Source organism: Etheostoma spectabile, chromosome 15 (assembly GCF_008692095.1).
Source record: "Etheostoma spectabile isolate EspeVRDwgs_2016 chromosome 15, UIUC_Espe_1.0, whole genome shotgun sequence".
NCBI lineage: Eukaryota > Metazoa > Chordata > Actinopteri > Perciformes > Percidae > Etheostoma > Etheostoma spectabile.
This window is the reverse complement of record NC_045747.1, coordinates 16,834,183-16,854,039: the sequence shown is the minus strand read 5'-3', so window position 1 is coordinate 16,854,039 and position 19,857 is coordinate 16,834,183. Positions and strand designations below refer to the sequence as shown.

At 42.2% G+C, this 19,857-nt stretch overlaps 1 protein-coding gene across 1 annotated transcript in view; it reads right to left on the bottom strand.

Annotated features, from left to right (window-relative positions):
* Positions 1 to 15,388, bottom strand: part of shank1 (SH3 and multiple ankyrin repeat domains 1) — an 82,882-nt gene extending 67,494 nt beyond the window's left edge. The window contains exon 1 of the mRNA XM_032537380.1: positions 15,073 to 15,388. The gene's annotated coding sequence lies outside the window, so the exon portion shown is untranslated. The remainder of the gene's footprint in view (positions 1 to 15,072) is intronic.
* Between the last annotated feature and the right edge of the window lie 4,469 nt (positions 15,389 to 19,857).

Genomic DNA, 19,857 nt, shown 5'->3' with positions numbered 1-19,857 from the left:
TGTGTGTGTGTGTGTGTGTGTGTGTGTGTGTGTGTGTGTGTGTGTGCGTGCACGCGCAAAGATTCTCACCCACAACACGCGTGTAAACTTTGATCCTCCAGCACTAAGGCGTCCACACGGGAGCTGTACGTCACAGAAGATGTCAATCTAAGATGCTGGGACCCAGGGGATCTCGAGCAAAGGAGAATGAAGCCCCGTGTTCTACGCACGTTCTGATGTAACCATCCCTTGTGCCAATAAACTAGGGTGAGCACCAGTTAAGGAACCTGGTTTGAGTTTGAGAGGAAAGGATGGGGTGAATAACAACGTCACTGGTGTTCTCATCATGGAAATTTTGCAGAATTAGGCCCAGGACAACTGCACTGACAACAACTGACCAGCACATTTTGTGTCCCAGAATCCCCCTTCTGTGTAGCCTACACTCACCCATCTCGACATACACAGTACACTCAGCATGGCAACAGGAACACAAACAGCTATGCTAGCAGCTCTATGCAGTTATTTGAGCTAAATGCTAACATCAGCATGCTAACAATAATAATGCTAATATGCTGAGACTAAGCAGGTATAATGTTTAACAAGTTACCCATCTTATAAGATAGCCTGATAACATTTGTTAACTGGAAGGGCACTCGGAGACCGCAGCATGCACTCTCATCTCGCAGTTTTAACCTTCCAACTTGAGGGGGTGTTCAGATGAATTCATCCAGTCGAAACTAATTTTTCGGATTATCACAACCCCATATGACTCCAGCACAAGTGCCATCTCACAGTGTGAACCAAAGTGAAGAATTTGGATCCATTAAAAAAATGTAATGAGTTCTTCCCTGACCAATACTACAAACATCCACCCAAGTTTCATGAAAAGTCGGGCAGGTCGTTTTCTGTAACCCTGCTGACAAACAGACAAACAAAACCTTCTTGATGGAGGTATTTAGCAATAAAATGAAAGTATAGCTGATTATAATGTCATTCATTTAAAAGGTTAAAGGTATTTGATCATAAAACAAATCATAGGACCAAAATTCTGACCTGAAGATGACGCTACAGATGATGTTAAGGTATCACCAAGTGTGTTACTTTAGGATTCAGATTCAGTGCAATTTACTAATTTGTGTGTAATTTATTGTATAACACAGTTTGCTATATCTTGTACACTTATCTATCTCTGTACACTTATCTATCTTTGCTCTTATCTTTGCTGTTGCAAACTGCAATTTCCCCACTGTGGGACAAATAAAGATTGGCAATGATGAATGTCAAATGTTGCGGCAACACATCTAGTAGAGTGACAAATTTAAATGGTTGGTGGTGCTGCTAAAAGAAACAAAAGTTATTAGGATTCATCTCCGGGCCACAATCAATCCAGTAGTTTTGGAGATATCTCGAGCTGGACTAAAGTAATGGACAGAGCGACTTTAGCCTTCATAAAGACCATAATGTATCATAACCGTATGGCCTCCTACTTTCAAACACCCTACTCCGGGACTATAAAGTTACTTTACCCTTATTGCAATGCATGCAATGCAAACAAAAACCAAAACCTGTTCTTATATAGCGCTTTTCTAGTCTTCAAACACTCCAACTGCAAAACCACCAGCCACAAATGCTTCCAAGAAATCTAAAATTCTTCGCACTGACAATAAGCCCAAAGACATCTATCCAATTCTGCCTCTCTGATTTCTGAGCTTCAAAAGAGATGGTACTGTAGTACAGGAAGAGGATTAAAATACATGTTACAGAATAGCAATAAAACTAATTCCCGGCGGGCTTCCCATAAATAGACAACAGTGGATTGTAGTGAAGATTTGAGTGGGTGTATGAAGCTACATAAAGACCCAAGAAACAAAGATCTCTTGAATGAGCTCTTCCTGAGGGGTAAGACTGACCTCGTAGTTAATTTCCCTGTGGTTCAAAATGGTGTTTATCTCAGGCTACCAAACCGTGCCTCGCAACACTGTGACTAATGGGGTGTATTACCATATGTTATATGTTTTCCTACAGAGCCCCCCTGGTGTCAGCTGAGAAAAAAAACTAAACCGTGCGCAAAGAATACAAATCCGTTCCCTCGGTTTTATAAACTGTACGCAAGGATTCATAAAGAGACGGTCCCTAAGCACCGCCGGCTGCTACTAGAGACCAGTCTTATATCTCCAGGTTGGAGGATGGCTCGTTTTGATGAAAATGAGTTTTTAGCTCGTTGTTAACCTTACTATGTTAGGAAAGATGAGCCGTTTGTGATTTAATGTAATTTTGCTATACAGTAGTTGATCCCAGAAGTTTGAATCTGTGAATATCTTTCATGCTTTGCTCAAGTATATAAAATCTGTATTTTCCAGAGTATCAGGGCTCGGTTTTGATAAATGTTAGCTGGACGCAGCAACAGTCAAATCTAAAAAATGAGCATCAGCACTGGTATTTTCAAAAGATTTATCTTTCTTACCTGACTTAAAGCTTTCTATTCTCGCCCCCTTTTTTTGGTCTTAACAGCTCACCCATCATAATAATTTGTGTACAAATGTTACTACAAGGTTGCTGATGTCCCTTGAGCCAGAGGAGAGCTCATTTGCTTTGCTATTGATCAAACAAAAGGTTGAGTTCTTTACAAGGAGCTGTCAAATGACAGAGAGACAGAGAGCAACAAGCTACAAATCTTATTTTGGAGAGCTTTGGCAGTAATAATGTAGCATACTGTAAAGAATATTTTGTTTTTGTGTCTGACTCCTTGCTCGGTCAGTCTGCCGTTTCCTCTTCCTCTGTTCCTCTGACAATGCTTTTCTAGCTTTGGCTCAGCCATGATGACAATAGTGTGAAAAGCTCCATCGCTACCTTGTTAGCCGGTTCCTGAATGGGCGTCTCTGTGCAATGTAGTGAAGCAATTTGTAACATCGTGAGACCTGATATCACGCGATACTTCCTGACAATGAGTCCAGCAACTCGCAGGTCAAAAGTTGCAAGGGTGGTTTGGCCGCTCACAGGCGCTACGGGGGAGCGAGACCACCACCATTCAACTCGGAAAAAAAGTCACATAACCATTCCAATGACTCTGAAGCTGTTCAGTTAAGGTCAATTAAGCTAAAAAAAAAAACTTCATCATTCTCCTTTAAGAGCTAAAATGGCACTAAATGCACTGAACGTAGAAATCTTCAGTTATTCCAAAAGTGATGAATCTACCCTGCATTTCCCAGTGATCACTTGCTTTATAGACAATAGGTCAAATCACTATTATCAGTGATTATGTCAGTTTGTGCAAAATGCATGTACTGTATGTATAGGACCGTTTTGCAAGTTGTATAATTGTAAAACATCTAGACATCTATGCCAAAAAACTTTGATTCGTTCATTCTCCTTTTGGATGATAATTAATTTAACTAACTAATCGTCTCGCAGCATTTCTCTGCATGCATGTAAAGAAGCCAGTGTTTGTTAAAGCTTCTCTATTCTCCACAGAAGAGACAAAGACAGTCAATCAGCTGGGGAGCCAGAGAGCCGAGATCACATTCAAATAGCCTGCTAATTAATCAACTTTATTAGTCATCGCCACTAGATCTCAGTGGGATGCATATAATCTGTACTTGTTTTCTGTTAACATATGCTGCTTTTTATGCTGAGTATAATATTATAATTCACACGGACTCGTCTATCGCCTTCAAAGCTCTTTCCTCCATGACAATCATCCCTCCTTCCTCTCTGATTTCACAGAACTCCTCACAATAGTCTCATCTCTCTCTCCACGTCTGCAGCTACTCTGTGACATCCACATGGATTTATCCACCTGCAAGCTCTATCAAAATTCACCATTTTACAGGACAACTCCATTCCCACCCAACATGTCACATTCCCCACCCATGAAAAAGGACACATCCTCGACCTGGTCTGCTCCACAAACCAACCGGTAATTGACTTCCATTCACGCCTATTTCCCCTCTCTGATCACAAGCTGATACAGTTCACCATCCCTTCTCCAACCCCACGCCACCACCTCCTCAGAGAAATCACCTTCCGCAACCTTAAATCAATCAATCCACACCATCTCTCTGACCTGCTCTCCATCACTCTCCACCTAGACTCAACCCTTACCTCACCAGATGATCTCACAAACCACCTCAACTCCATCTTTTCTCCCTCCCTTAACAATCTGGCCCCCCTCAAAACAAAAACGGTTCCTCCTAACATTTCTTCATCTTGGTACACACCTGCACTCTGAAAATGAAACAAACTGGTTGCCAACTTGAAGAACTGACACAGAAATCACCTCTCACAGTCCACCATGAAGCCTGTGAACTCCACCTCACTGTCTACAAATACACCCTCATTTCTGCCAAATCTACCTACCTCTCCACCATCCTCACCAACCCCTGCCAAAACCCCAGAACCCTCTTCACCCCAGTGAACAACCTCCTCCCTGTCCATGCCCCTACCTCACTAACCTCTTCACCTCCTCACTGTCCCTTGGAACTGTCCCCTCTGCCTTCTGCTTCTGTCACCCCCATCCTCAAAAAACCTGGTCTGGATCCCTCCTCCCTCAACAACTACTGCCCAATATCCAACCTCCCCTTTCTGTCCAAAACCCTAGAACGTATAGTTGCCTCACAACTCCAAACCCATCTTCATGCCAACAACAAATTCAAACCCCTCCAATCTGGTTTTTGCCCCCTCCACAGCACTGAAACCGCTCTCAGCAAAGTCCTCAACAACCACCTCACCTCTGCTGACACCTGTTCCCTCAACATACTTATCCTCCTCAAACCGTGAGTGCAGCCTTTGATACTGTGAGCCATAACATCCTGCTCACCAGACTCAAAGACCTCCACATCAAAGGTACTGCACTCAGCTGGCCCCGCTCATACCTCTCCATCAGATCCCACTTCATCTCTCTCCAGTCACTCAAGGCATTCCCCAAGTCTCCGTACTTGGCCCCCTCCTCTTCATCATCTACATCTTCCCCCTTGGTCAGATACTCCGCCACTAAAATCTGGACCTCCATTGTTACGCCGTTGACACCCAGATCTACCTCAGCACCAAATCCCCCCACAATCCTCCCCTCTACCACATCAACTCTGTCTGTCAGCTATTAAAACATGGATGCAACACAACTTTCTCAAGCTCACAGCGATAGAAGAACAGCGATAAAACAGAATTCCTCCTCATAGGCTCCAAATCCACGCTCAGCAAAATCAATAACCCCACTCATTAAAACCTCCTTCTTTCACCTCCGCAACATCGCCAAAATCAGACCATCTCTCACACCCCCCTGCTGCTCCTCCCAACTGGACCACTGCAACTCACTTCTCCTTGGCATCAGCTCTACCAACATCAACCGCCCGACTCATCACTCGCTCCAAATCCTGGCACAACATCACTCCAGTCCTAAAACAACTCCACTGGCTTTCCATCTCCCACCGGATCAACTACAAAACCTGGTCCTCACCTACAAAGCCCTCCACCATCTGGACCTTCATACCTCACTGACCTCCTCTCCCCCTACGAACACTCACGGTCTCTCAGATCCACCTCAGCCAGTCTCCTCTGCACACACACGTCCAACCTCCGCGGTTTTGAGGTCAGAGCCTTCTCCAGGGCAGCTCCCAGGCTCTGGAGCTCCCTCACCCTAGAAATCCGCACCTCTGAGTCCTTCACAATCTTCCAGTCCTGCCTCAAGACCCATCTTTTCACCTCTGCCTATATCTGCAGCACTGCGCCCCCCCCCTACCTTTTTATATGTGCCTGAATCTTGTTCTGTTTTTGTTTTTGTTTTTTTGTTGTTGTTTTTGTTATATTTTGTCTTGTTCTGTTTAGTTTAGTCTTGTTTTGTTCTGTTTTGCATTGTTTAGGTTTTCTGCCTCCCCTGCAAAGCAACTTTGAATCCGTGAAAAGCGCTACATAAATTCCATTTATTATTATTATTATAGTTATTATTATTGTTATCTTGCCTGTGTGAAGAGCAAGTGGCTCGGCTCAGAGTGGCCAGACCCACTTGCTGCTATCTAGGGCCGCGCTGAGGGCCAAGTTGGGGCTATTAGTTGGCAGTGCATGGGGAGCTGATGAATAAATAAGCCACAATGGGAGTAGCTGTAGGGGATGAGACTGCCTGAACATACGAGGGGCTGTGAAATATTAAAGGTGGATGCTGTTTCACGGCTGCAGGCACCAAATAGGAGCCTGACCCTGTGGTCATCCCCTTTTTGTTTTCTACAGGCCAACAGGAAGCAAATCACCCATCCAACTACACGTGTCTAACTGGTTCACATTCACAAAGCCTGCTGGATTTCTATTTGTTTGAAGTCCTGTCAGAAAGCACCCACTGTCAGCAGAGTCAGCGAAGCAATGCAAGTTTTTGATCTCGATCAACTGGGAGTTGACCAAAGCTGGGATCGTGATGAGCATGCAACTCTGACGATAGATGGTGATAGATTGGTATTATGTAAGCACCTTGAACCAGGAGACATGATGACAGCTGTGATGTATACCCACTCATACACTGTAATAAGGTAAAAAGAGCAGAGGACCAAACACTAGACAAAGCTGTCGTGGTTTGAGAAAGTATTGTTTGGCCAAGGGAAGAGAGTTTTTTTTTAGCTCCCTGTTGTTTAGCAGCGGCTGAATCAGCACTTCTTCCAGGAGGGTCTGTGGTTTCACATTTCAAGGCTTTTGAATGGAAAATCTATTTCTTCAGACAGATACAGCACCCCAAATAGACACATCACTTAAACACTTCTATACTAAGCTATTTCTTAGGATGGGATTCTTCATTAACAAATGCCGGTTCATCAACAGTGATTTAACAATAAAATAATCTATATCAACTCAGATTTGGCACAATTTACCACATTTCTACTCTTTTCACATGACATGGGGAAAAGTAACGAAGTACATTTACTCAAATACTGAATTTAATTAAAACTTTAAATTAATTATGTTTTAATTGAGTATTTCTATTTTATGCTACTTTATACTTTATACTACATTTATGTGGCAGCTGTAGTTAATGGTCACGATTTTGGAATGGTATGCGATTTTTTGTAAATTCGTTAAATTCAGTATTCTTACTCCAGTGACAGATTTTAAGGACAGAATTATATACTGAAATGTTTTGTGCCCAACAGTATATCAATGTATATGGAGTAGGTAAAATTGTATCCACCTCAATCAACTACAAAAGTAAGAGGATACTTACACACATATATACTGTAAACACCATCAAAGAGGCCATTTTCTGCAACAAAAAAACTTGATACTTTAAGTACATTTGGTTGATATTTGCAGCCTACTTTTACTTAGGAAAAAGAACTTAGTTCACTGAAAAGGCCCGTGTTATGGGACAGTACAATCTTTATTTCCTCTCATTCCTGCTCTCTTGTGCATAAACAGGTTCACCACCTTGTCCTTAATTTCAATAATCCACTGGGACTCGGACACTTTTGATGTGCGACTGTCATCTGTGTTTCTTATTATCTGCCTTAAAAGTGACAGATAAGTAACAAAAGAAGCAGATGAGCCGAACGACTGTGAGCCACAGATTCAATCAGACTTCACAAACTCCAACCACAGAGGGGAAAGCCATCACATGTTCACTGTTTTAATCTAAGCTATGTAGGCCAATCAATGTCTCCTTTCGCTCCTATCCATGCATTCCTCCCTCCATTTCCATCTTTTGTCAACTTGTTCTTCTCTCTCTTTCTCTCTCTCCCTCTCTTTCTCTCTCTTTCTCTATCTCTTCTGCTCATTCTCCTCCTATAGTTAGGGCAGGCAATCTTAACAACCAGCATCACTTCTTTCTGTTCTCCTCCTCTGATCTTTGCAGAGATCAGAGTAGGATGTAGGATGTGTTGTGTGTATAGTGTGCAAATGTATGCATGGTGTAAGTCTGAGCGTGCTATCGTGAATGTGTATGGGTGTGTGTCTGTGCACCATCAGATTCCCCCCCCCCCCTCTGTCGACTAATTTTACATCCAGCACTGCCATGTGAGGGAACTCACGCTGTCAGATGTCCAGGCGAGCCAGGATGCTGTATCTCATATAATAATAATAATGTTTAATATATACGCAAGGGGAAAATACAATTTTACTCTCTTACACAGGCTTGAATTACACACACATGCTAAGTACCTATACATGCACCAAATGGAGAGATGTCAGAGGGAGGGGGCTGCCCGTGGAAAGGTACCAAGAGCAGTTGGGGGTTTAGTGACTTGCACAAGAGCACCTTGGCAGTGCCCGGGAGGTGATCTGGCATCTTTCCAGCTAACAGTCCATCACCATTTCAGTCTGTACAGGGACTTGAACCAGCAACCCTCCAGTTCTAAACCTACCTCTCTACTTACTGAGCCACTACCTCCCGATACATCATCAGCATTCACGCAGCCACAGCCTATTCCACTGTTACTATAAATACTGCCAGCTGTGCTTCCATTATTAATGCAGCAAGACTCCCAACCCTTCCCTGGCCCGAACATCGCCGATTCATCATCTCCCGTAAACTTTAACACACCCACTGCTGCCTACTCCTGGAGCAAGGTGCCACACATAAGCAGGCAGATAACCACAGCAACACACACGTCTGTCCGTGACAAGTTCGTTGTTGGAGGAGGAGGCACGAAGAGAGGGAGAATCAGCATGAAAACCAAAAATAACACATTTCATCTTGATGACAGATCAGTTACTGTTTAAAAAAGACTTTAGTTCAATATGGAAGCAGAGGGCTGTAGCTCAGTGGAGGTAGATTGACCTATTTTCTTGCTGTTGCTCTATCTTCTTTTTAGAAACAAATTGAGATATAATACTTGTATGTAATGAGGTTGCAGGGGAGAGGAACAGATAAACACTCTTTGCAATGCCAAAGCAAATCATTACATTAGAAATGTAGAGTCAACAGCTAAACCTAAAACCAGAATGCATTTTCCACCAGCTGAAGTTTTTTTCTGACAGGGCTTGCTCAGTTACGAAAACACAGAGATGTACCTGCCACCTTTCAATCGTGAAGTAGCAAACCTGACACCAATTTGGGATTGCACAAAGCGCCGAGTCACACGCAGTGACGGTAACGTCAGCAGAAATATCAAGAACTCCACAAAGATCCTGGAATGAACTGGCAAGCTTTTTGACATTCTTTTTAACATATGGATGAGTTAAACCACTGAATTATAACTTGAAACGTCAAGGAACTAAAAGATCTAAAATTATATCACTTATTGAATGATGTTAAGCAGGAAAGATTGATTTACAAGAATCTTCAAAAATATCTATTTGAAAGTGAAGTATGAATTGTCAAACCAAAAATTGATTTGACTTCAATAAATGACACAATGCCTTCTACAGCGTCTCCCTGTTTGGTTGAAATGTTCCCCTCACAGATTAAAGAAGGTGAAACACTGGCTTTGGTTGGATACAGTGACGGATGCAAATGCCAGATAGCCCCCCCCGAGGGCCACTACTGATAATTTGATTAATTTTGATGAAGTATTTCACACGTGCAGCCACAAATATTTAAGACTGTACTGCGTAAAAGTGAAAAGATACACTCGGAGGGAAGAGTTATTCATTTCCAAGCTAAGTTATTGACAAAAATAGGGTCGTTTTATGATCCCAGTGCGTCGCTGCCCACGATAGGATATCAACGCTGCTGGGAATAACGATGAGAACACTCCTGGATTTCCAGCAAAAAACATGGAAGTGTGTATATGTTTGAACTCATTTGGTATTAAAAAAAAAAAAGTATTAAAATGTAGTTTTTGTTGCTGGTGAAACATTGAAATTAACTTTTTATAGCATCACAAATCCACCTGCCATAGCGTTCATTAATCATAAAAGTGAAATAAAAAATAAAGATCAAAGACTAATGCTCTCAGTATGAATTGCCAGTCCTTAAATATCAAAGTCGTATTTACTACCTAAAAGCTGATGTTGACAGTGCAAAGTATGCAGCTCATATCTACTGTCTTTCCACAGGACCTGAACGCAGCATTAGATCCAGTGATTGATGCTTGTGCTGCTGCCTTCAATTGTGCACACACATACACAAAACACACACATACACAAACACACTGATCCTCATCCCGGGCCAGCACTGCTCTGCTGCCACTATGCATCTGCTGCTGCTAAAAATAGCAACCCCACTTTGATGATGCAGCGGTGGCTGTAGGGAGACCTTAAAAACTCCACTCTACCCCAATGGCGCAATTAGCACTAATAAACTGAGAGTGTATTCATGATGTATGGAGGAGTCTGTCCAAAATCCTCTAAATCTCCCCCCCCCCAATTCCCCATCATCCTCGCCTCTAATTACCATGAATAGAGTCTTTGCAACAGGACAGAGGTGATTTGATGATTTGTTTGTGAAGAAACAATGGAGGAGAAAGTGAGAGAGCAATAACATTAGAGATAAATTATAGAGTGTGTGTGTGTGTGTGCGTGTGTGTGTGTGTGTGTGTGCATGCATGCTGGTAATGGGAGGGAGTATTCCTCTGGGAACCAAAGCCTGGCTGGGCGGATGCAAACAAAAAATGATCTCCATCCACACAAGCGTTTCAGCTCCATAGCAGAACTAATCCCTGCCCGTGATAACACGTCTGACAACGCATATCACATGACCATTCGCACACAGGAAGCAGTTTGTCTAATGTTATTCTGTGGATGAAAATCGGGAACGTATAAGTTGAAAATACAGGAAGAACACCAATGTCATACCTGCTTAGCATCAGCATGTTAGCGTTGTCACTATGAGCATGTTAGCGTGGTGACATTTAGCTTAAAGGACGAGCATAAAGTAGATCAATAAACTTTACTATCAAAGATGACAGTAACAGTTAATATTTCAGTAAACTACACTCAGTAATAACCTTGTGAACTAGAAGGGCACTCAGAGAGCACAGACCTCCGCCAAGGCCATGCTCTGTCTGGCAGAGTAATTAACTAAACTGTTAAAAAAAGGCTAAAATGAAAGAGTATATCCGCCCCGACGGAGCATTACAGCCACATCAAGGGGGGAAAAAAATCAAGGAGGAAGATTTTTTTTAATTTCTTACGAGAATAAAGTCAAAACGTTAAGAATAAAGTCGAAATGGCGAAGAATAAAATCAACATGACGAGAATAAAAGTTAAACTACTATTTTGAGAATAATGTTGAAATGTTGAGATTAAAGTTGAAATGACATGAATAAATTTGACTCCTTTGTCACTTGATCACATTAGAGTGACTGTCCGCCATGCCAGCTGCCATGTAGGCATCATCACATGGGTTACATCCGTGCCTGAGCTCCACTCCTTTAGGATCAAACAATTTGATCAATTGTCTCATTGTCTTGTGATGCAACATATCCTCTCTGTATTGCGCGTAGGTGTTACCATCCATACCTTTGCGTCTGTCCATTACATGCTATTCCAGATTGCAGGAATGCGGCTACCTCTTCCAAGTTTGTGTGGTTTCTCCTTCTGAACAAACGCAATTTTTGGCACAATCTCTTCAAAGTCATAATACTTTTCACAATACTGTGTTTATGCGCTAAAAGAGCAAGAATTTCCTTTTTATTAAAACCGAAGTATAAATTCACGAGTTCATACAGGTCTTCACAAGGCATTTTGTTGAAGACTAAAGCTAGTAGTTTGGTTTATTTTCAAAAGTCTGACTGGATTCTTTTAAATATCAAGTTTTTTCTCGACATTTAATTCTCGAAGAAGTATTTCCACTTTCTTCTCGACATTTCAACTTGATTCTCGTAATGCAATACCAACACTCCAAGACAATCCAAACAAAACAACTTAATTTAAAAATGAATTTATTAAGTATATGTAAAACTCCGATTACAACGGTTAATTTTGTAGACAGCAATTTTAACACTCTGAAGCTGACTCCTAAATGTCACGTCCCTTTAAATCAAAGGAGATGTGTTCCATGGCATCCAGGCATCAATTTTCTGCATTATGCCAGGTAGAGAAAAAAGGTACTGTAATGATGGCGCCCCTGTCTCCCAAACACCCCGACAGCCTATTACGTTACACCAGACAGAACCATCACTTTGGAATGATGAAAGTCGCAGACGGTGTAATGATTAATAAGTAGAGACAGAGAGACTCACTTAGAGATAGGTGGAGAGAGATAAACGACAGAGGAGAGGGAACAAGGAGAAACAAAAGAGAGGGCAATGCTGAAGTAGGACAGAGCGCAGGGGAGGCCTGTCTGTCCCAGATCAGTCGTCCACCGCCGGCTAGAAAGGGACAAGGAATGAGTGAGAGAAAAAAGAGAGAAAGGTGTGAGAGTAAACGAGATGGCTAAATCTGGAGTTATGAACTAAATCCCAACTCTGATCAATGTTGCTGAAAAAAAGTCCTTTTCATGTGGGCAAACATACCTAGAGATAGTCTGGAAACTATGCAGGTGCATAACTCGACAGGGATAATCAGTCCAAAAGACACAACATTTCCCTCCTTTCCATCCCTCCTTTGTGAAAGAGAATTCTGATGACATGACTTGAATTATTTCCGGTTAATCAACATGTATCTTAGTCAAGGCCTGTTTTTTCACCGCCGTACAGGTAGGCTCTGCCTCAGTACTGAAACGTTTTCCCCAGCTTTGATGAAGTGAATGACAACTGGTGGAAATGTGTGCAGTGTCCTAAAGCGTGGCAGTTCATAACAAATAGGATATGCCAAAATATGGTATTTCCCTGCTGACGTGGGCTGAATGTTAATTCATCTGCTCGGGTGGAAAATCATGGCTGTTTGCTGGACCTTGACTCTCTTTGTGCCAAACAACATCTGAAGTAAAACAAACCAGGCCTGTTGAACCAGATCAACTGGGCCAAACCTCTGAACTCCTCTGTTTCTCAAACATTAAAAGGCAGCTAACATATAGTATCAATCTGACAAGCCTGGGGACTAGCTACACTGAACATCTCAGTGTCATACTTTTATCATACTAAGTCATTCATGGACAGGTTGCCTATTGATGAGGCAAGCAGCCTCATAAGCTCTAATGTTGTTGCTGTAGATTGTTGCTGGACTCCACAAATTGTGCAGGAAAGGGACCCTCTAACAGTGGTCAGTCTGTAGCTAAGAACAAGGTGACGACAACTAGGCCCATAAATGAAGAAACACAACAATAACTGTTTTAACTCTTTAAAAGTAAGTGCAACATTTAGACATTTAGATAAGAGGCAAACAATGTTGGCATTAGTCAGTAGTCCCATTTCATGTCAGTAGCATATATTAGCAAAAGATTAAGTTAAAAATGAATGAATACAAAAGACAGACCAGTAAATTGTGAAAACACCTGTTATAGTGATTAGGTGAACCTGCATTCCAGCCTCGATCACCCACCTCACCTTAGAAACTGCAGAATGGTCAAACAAATGTGAAACTGAGGCACTGCTTTAATCCAACAGATTTTTTTTTTATGTATGAGCAAGTGAATTGTCACTGAAACTGATCTATTGAGAGTTGGTGGCAATAAATTAGCATGTAGCAACTGCTCCAACAGTATGCGATCAGTGTGTTTGATGTTAGAACACCACTCAAAGCTCAGTCATGTATCTGTCAATGCTTGACAGAATAATTCTTACACATTGTCAAAAGCACTTGTTACAGTATACATCAAAACAGACCATGCTTCTCCAAATCCACCATTAATGAACTGATGATGGTGTTAGAAGTTTTTGCTATTAGAAATTGCCGTCAGATCACGTACTGTACAGAGCATTAATTGCATGTGCGTTTGTGTAAGTCATTATGTGTGTGTGTGGGAGATCCGCCCGCCGTACGCCATTGTCCGAGCCTCTGTGAAAGCAAAACTAAACACACAGCCACGTCTCTTCCAATCGAACGCCTCCGAACAATTGATTCACAGTGTAACTTTCAATTCTGCAACAATGCAACATTATGCTGAAATCCTCCTCACCGCTCTGTGCAACACTCTGCAACCCAGAAGTAGTTTGTGTGTAATTATGTGTGCCCTGTAAAGTGACCCGCCATCACCTTCATGTGGGCTGTGTTCAGCAGAGACAAAGGTATCTATAGATAGACCCCACTCAGGTGGAGAGATAACAAACGGGGCAAACGAAACACATGTTCCCTGCTGGCAGGGTGACCCTTTTCTTGTAGAAGCAGCTGCTCGAGTGAGAAGACATCAACTATCAAATTCATCTGCTGTTTAATGCATGGCAAAACACTTCTGCTTTAGCATTATTCCACCAAGGTTTTAAAGCCGAGGTGCATCTGTGTCCATGCTCATCCATGCATACCCTGCCTCACACGCTACAGTCACTGTCAGGGTAGCCAAAGTGGAATTTACTGGGTGATTTCATGCACTGGTTGGCCTTTCCATGTGAGCACTGAGCTGTACACCAGCTCTTCAGCAACTTTTGGCATGCATAGAAATGTATGTGGGAGGGATTAGCACTTGACACAGTGATAAATCCAAGAGCTGACAAGTGGCATCTCTTGTACCTACCTACCTATATCTCTGTTTTTATAGATAGTGCCACATGCATTGACAGAATTCCTGTCTTGTCTTCGCCTCATCTACAAATCTGTGCCCCTCCACTGCTCCCTCCTCCTGTTTTTATTCTCCCACTTGCTCTCTTGTACCCTCTTCTTCTGCCTCTCTGTAAAGCTTTGAAAGCTATTCATCTGCTGGCATCAAGGAGGAATCCACTGCCAAATACTCTTTGGTTTGCCTTCCTTGAGTTCTGTGCATACCTCATCCAATCCATTTGGTTTTCTCATTTCCTTTTATTTGCATTTCAGATGTTTATTTTGTGCTGTAAGTCATCATTTAATACTAGGACAGTACATGGACGAGAGAAGTTACTGTGTTACATCAATGCAGTAAACTTGAACATGCAAACCCCCTCCTACCCCCTGCTGCACACACACACATACATCCTGTTGACTCCAACACTATCCTTCCACTAAAATGAAATCATTTTCTCCTTTGCTTTGCCATGCACCCCCCCCCGTCCCCCCGTCCCCCGTCCCCCCGTCTCCCCCGTCCCCCCCACCCCTCGTCTCCATGCATTTGTCTCTGTGATTGAGAGAGGAGAAAACTGAAAGGCAAAAAAAGAAAAGAAACATTCTTACTGTCTTCTACAATCCCTGATGAAATACAGAATTCCCCTCTGGAAAAAAAAGGGACAGAAGTAAGAAAAAGAGGAGGGGGCGCCCAGTGGTTGCCAGTTGCAGAGGAATAAGGAGTGAGCAGGAAGATGATGAAGAAGACTGTGGTTAAAGAAGGGGGGGGGGATAGAAAGGAAAGACAATCACTGCTGCAACAATGAAGACCCTCCTCCTCCACAGCCGCCGCCGCCACGAAAATTACAAGATGTCCAGCGTGCCGCTGTACGCTGAGGGATGGAGCATTATCCTCGGCTCCCGTCCTCCAGCAGCAGCAGCTCTGTAGTAACGCTTCTATCCACTCGGTCCAGCAGTCTCCCCATCCCTTGCTCGCTATCCTCCCCTCCTCCCTTCCTTCAGCATGTTCAGAGTCTCCCTCTCTCTCTCTCTCTCCTTGTACCAGTTAGTTGGTTTCTCTCCCTCATCCCCCCCCCTCCCATACCTGTCTCTCTCTCTCTCTCTCTCATGTCCCCCCTCCTCCCTCCATCTCTCTCTCCTCCATCATTACCCGGATACAGAGCACACCCCTCCCTTCATCTCTCGCTTTCTCTCTCTGTCTTTGATGTTTTGGAGTTAGACTCTAAGCTGTAAAAAGAAGAAAAAAAAAAAAAACTTCTTCTCAGTCTCACAGAACTGAAAGCACTATAGAACACAGAGGGATCCACCCGATGGTGCAGAGATACACGCACCAACACACACACACACACAGACACACACACACACACATAAAAGATGATCCAATAATTACCACGCAATATCAACAACGAAACCACACACATCACTTAGAGCATATTTCCATTTTTTAACGGATTCCTTCCATAATCCAACAATTATATCCAAATCAAAGATACAGAATGGCACAATCTGCAGCAGTGTAGCCAACGTGTATTCTCTTTCTCACACACAGAAATATGAATTAGGAATGAAAGAGATGTGTACAAGAGGATGAGGGAAGCCACTGCTGCAATGCCTATTACCATACATGAAGGGGGGGGGGGGTGAGGGTGGAGAAGACTGTGGGTGGAGAGGGAGCCTTGTACTGACGAGCTGAACTGAATAGGAAGTAAAAAATCCACTCCATTATACCATGTAGGGATGAGTAAAGCATGACAAACTCGCCTCATGGCTTTAATGAGCTAACCCCACTTTAATAGTGCGGGATAGGGAGAGGAGGTGGGGTCACCCTGCTTGTGTATATACTAACAATGATCACAGAGAAACATGTTTTTCACTAGCGAGATCTCTCTCTTTTGTTGCCGAGGGTGATAACTATAAAGTCTGTGCTTGCTTGCTTGCTCGACACTCGGTTAGTCAGAAGCTATCGTGGATATTAAAGTGAAATCCCAGAGCCCCAGACCTCCCCAAAAACCATCTGCTAGCTGAATTCCCCAGGCAATAAACTGTCTGGTTACAGTTGATGCTGACGAGTGCTATGCTGCATGTTGGATGTTGATGAAATGTAACCAGTTCAGAATCCAGTGATAAATCTAAAAGGGCATGCTCTTTCCGGCATGAGAAAATTATGGAAAATGATTACTATACTATGAAAAATGTCTTCTCCGTGACAAACCTTTTTGGATTCATTTTCCGTCTCAGTGTGCATCCCGACAAGCATTTCTTATAAATATTGCCTCAGTTAAAGTACATCCTAAATTATTTATGTGGTTTTCATGCTGCTTACATGTTATCCAGAATTGTGCTGATCTATTTAATCTTGCAGTTCATCATATAACTGTGACATAATAGTTACTTTTTTCTGTTTATGATTTCTTCTCTCTTCTCCAGAAACAATATTTCAAGTAAATCTAGTATGTATCATTCTATGGCACTGTTTTATTTGTTGTTTTGACCATTTTGTCATGTTGTCCATTTTCCTGATAAAGACCCTGTTGGGTTGAAACGCTGCCTTTTAGTCAAATAAACTTGCACATGCTATGATTTAGTGGGCTGATGTTATTAGGACTGGAGCTAAAGATTATTGTTAATAATTAATCTGAGAATTATTTTCCCTTTTTTTATTATTGGTGCAATAGAACATTCCAAAAAGACAGAGGAGAATTGGACCGTGTTAAAACATAGAGACATGAAGACAAGTACAGTACAGTTTAATGATGATTCATGACAAAGAGGATAAGGTAGAGGACAAGGTAGGGAGCAAGCTAATAACAATAATAAAAATAATAATGAAATTGGAGAATGTGGGTGATTTTAACCTTGTGGGGTTGTAAATTGATCATGTAAGTCTGCTGGCCAGCATCGATCTGATCAATTGTTTGGTGAATTAAACATTAAAAACCTGTCTATCAGTGTCCGGGAGCCCAAAGCATTGTCATAAAGTGCGTAACTTTATTCATAAACATATCCAATTTAACAAAACAGCAGCAATATCACAATCGAGAAGCTGAATGTTTTTTACATGTTTGCTTGAAAAATCACTGGAATGGTTTATTGATTATGAAAAAAGTCATAAAATAATATTCTCTCTCTGAATCTGCCATCCTGCACCTGTATTCATTTTAACATTAGATGTCTTCATAAATACCATACTGCATGTTTCCCATGATTAACAATGAAGCAAATGCCATGCATCATATCTGCGGCATGGCGAGGCAGTCTGTGCTTCAACTCAAAGGTCACAGTGACAGGCAAACCCTGACATCTCAGCTCTTGAAAGTGGAATTAATAACTATAAATATCACCATCCTTCACTCTATTTTCTCTAATTAACATTATATCTATTAGCTCCAAGCTGAGCGTTTAGAAACTGATGTGAATGGACCTGGTACAGCGGGGGCTGTCCACCTCTTCACTCAGCCGGTGACTCACGCAGAGGTAATTTTCTTCCACTGTATTAAAGGTATTGAACCATCTGATGTATTGGTTTCTATAAATTAGGTTTGCATTGATTAGTCAGCTTGCCAGCACTGCTCCTTTGCCTGACGGAGTATGTATCGGTGGGTGTGTTTAACCGCTTACGTTCTTCAGGCTCGAAGAGGACCAGGAGTAGTAATTGGATGAGAGTAAGCAAGCAGTTGCAGTAAACTGAAAAGGATTGCTGCGCTTCATCAAAAACCCACACCAGAAACTGCGGCGTGTACAACAAAACGGGGGAGTTGCCTTAACAGCAGACAGTCAGACTTAATAAAGAAAGATGGCCATAATAATGATAAGAGCAATATCCCTGCTTGTGTAGCTGACATATTTATCCAGGCCCCTCTGTCAGACAGACAGGGGTTTGTTACAGTCATAATTTACACTAATGCACCTCGGCCAGTAGCCATTTGAAGCCTCTGTCACCTGGGAAATAATGTGCAATGCCAGTATACCAGTACACCTTTATAAAACTCTCTCTCTCTCTCTCTCTTTCTCTCTGCCCCCCCCCCCCCCCCCCCCCCCCCCCAACCTATAGGCTTGTTTCTCAGGGTTACAGACTTTTTGTGATCCTTCACCGCAAGCGCAATTGCTCTACTGCTGATGGTGGTGGTTCAAACACTACAGAACAAAAAGCAGCAGCAACTCAACAGTCATCTATTTTACAAGGCTACTGCCTCCCCTAAACGCTCATATGACAGATTATAATCCCCAGAGTCCTGAACATGGGGATCATGGAGTCACGTGGTTACATAAATGCTTGCAGTTGGGGTTAAATAGATTTGTGATGTACACAAGACGAGGAGCGAGTGAGGTGACGTCTTAATAAATATCAAAAATGTGGTACAATAATTAAAGAGTTAAAATGGTTGCAAAATAAATAATGCTGCACAAAATGGAAATTTACTGTATTTTGTATATAGCAATGCTGCATGGGGTATACAAGGTTAAAAGCAGTGGTGGACAGTGACTAAAAATGTACTCAAGAAGTGTACTTATGTATATTTCCAAAGGTACTTGCATTTTACTTGATTATTTACATTTCATGCTACTGCATATTTCTACACCACTACATTTCAGAGAAAAATATTCTACTTTTTACCCGACTACATTTATCTGACAGCTGTTCCCAAGCTTTTACTTCGAAGGAAACATATAATTATAAAACACCATATAAAAACAGTATGTCTGGAGCTTGTACTTCCTTCTTATTAATCATCTCAGATTTATCTTGTAAGGACTAAACTGTATGTAAGTAATTAAGCTCCACATTGGCCAGCTACAACAGTGAAATGCTGCCTAAACAATGAAGCGTCACTTTTGATAATTTATGAATGTAAAATATGATAATTGATCACAACTGTTCACAGGGGACCTTTACTGTAGAACCTCTACTTGGTGCTAAGTGGTTCTTCCACCACCACTAAAGATGAAACTGAAGGAGTCTTGTATTGGTGTCTTGTGATTTAGTGAGTGCTGCCAGCAAAGTACATTCAATGTTAATAATTCAAATTAATAGTCGCATAAATCTCAGCAAATAAACCTGTGTACTGTTTTGACAGCTGAAAACACTAGGTTTTAACATTTTCATCTCCTGTTTTTTTCTGTCCCTTTAACTGTACCATCTCCAAGACACCCTCTCCCTCGCTACTATAAGGAATAATCTCTCCCTCCCTTTCCATCCCCATTATGAGAAAACTGTTATACTTGACGTCAGAATTAACTGCTCGGCTGCTACTGAGAGCCAGAAAGAAAAGCAGAAGTGGGTCATGTGCTGCAGGAGAGGAGGGGGGGGGGGGATTGCTAACACTGGCAGTGTAGGATGAAAGCCCAAGTAGAGAGGAAGGCGGTAAAAGGCTCAGCAGTTAACCAGGAGGCCAA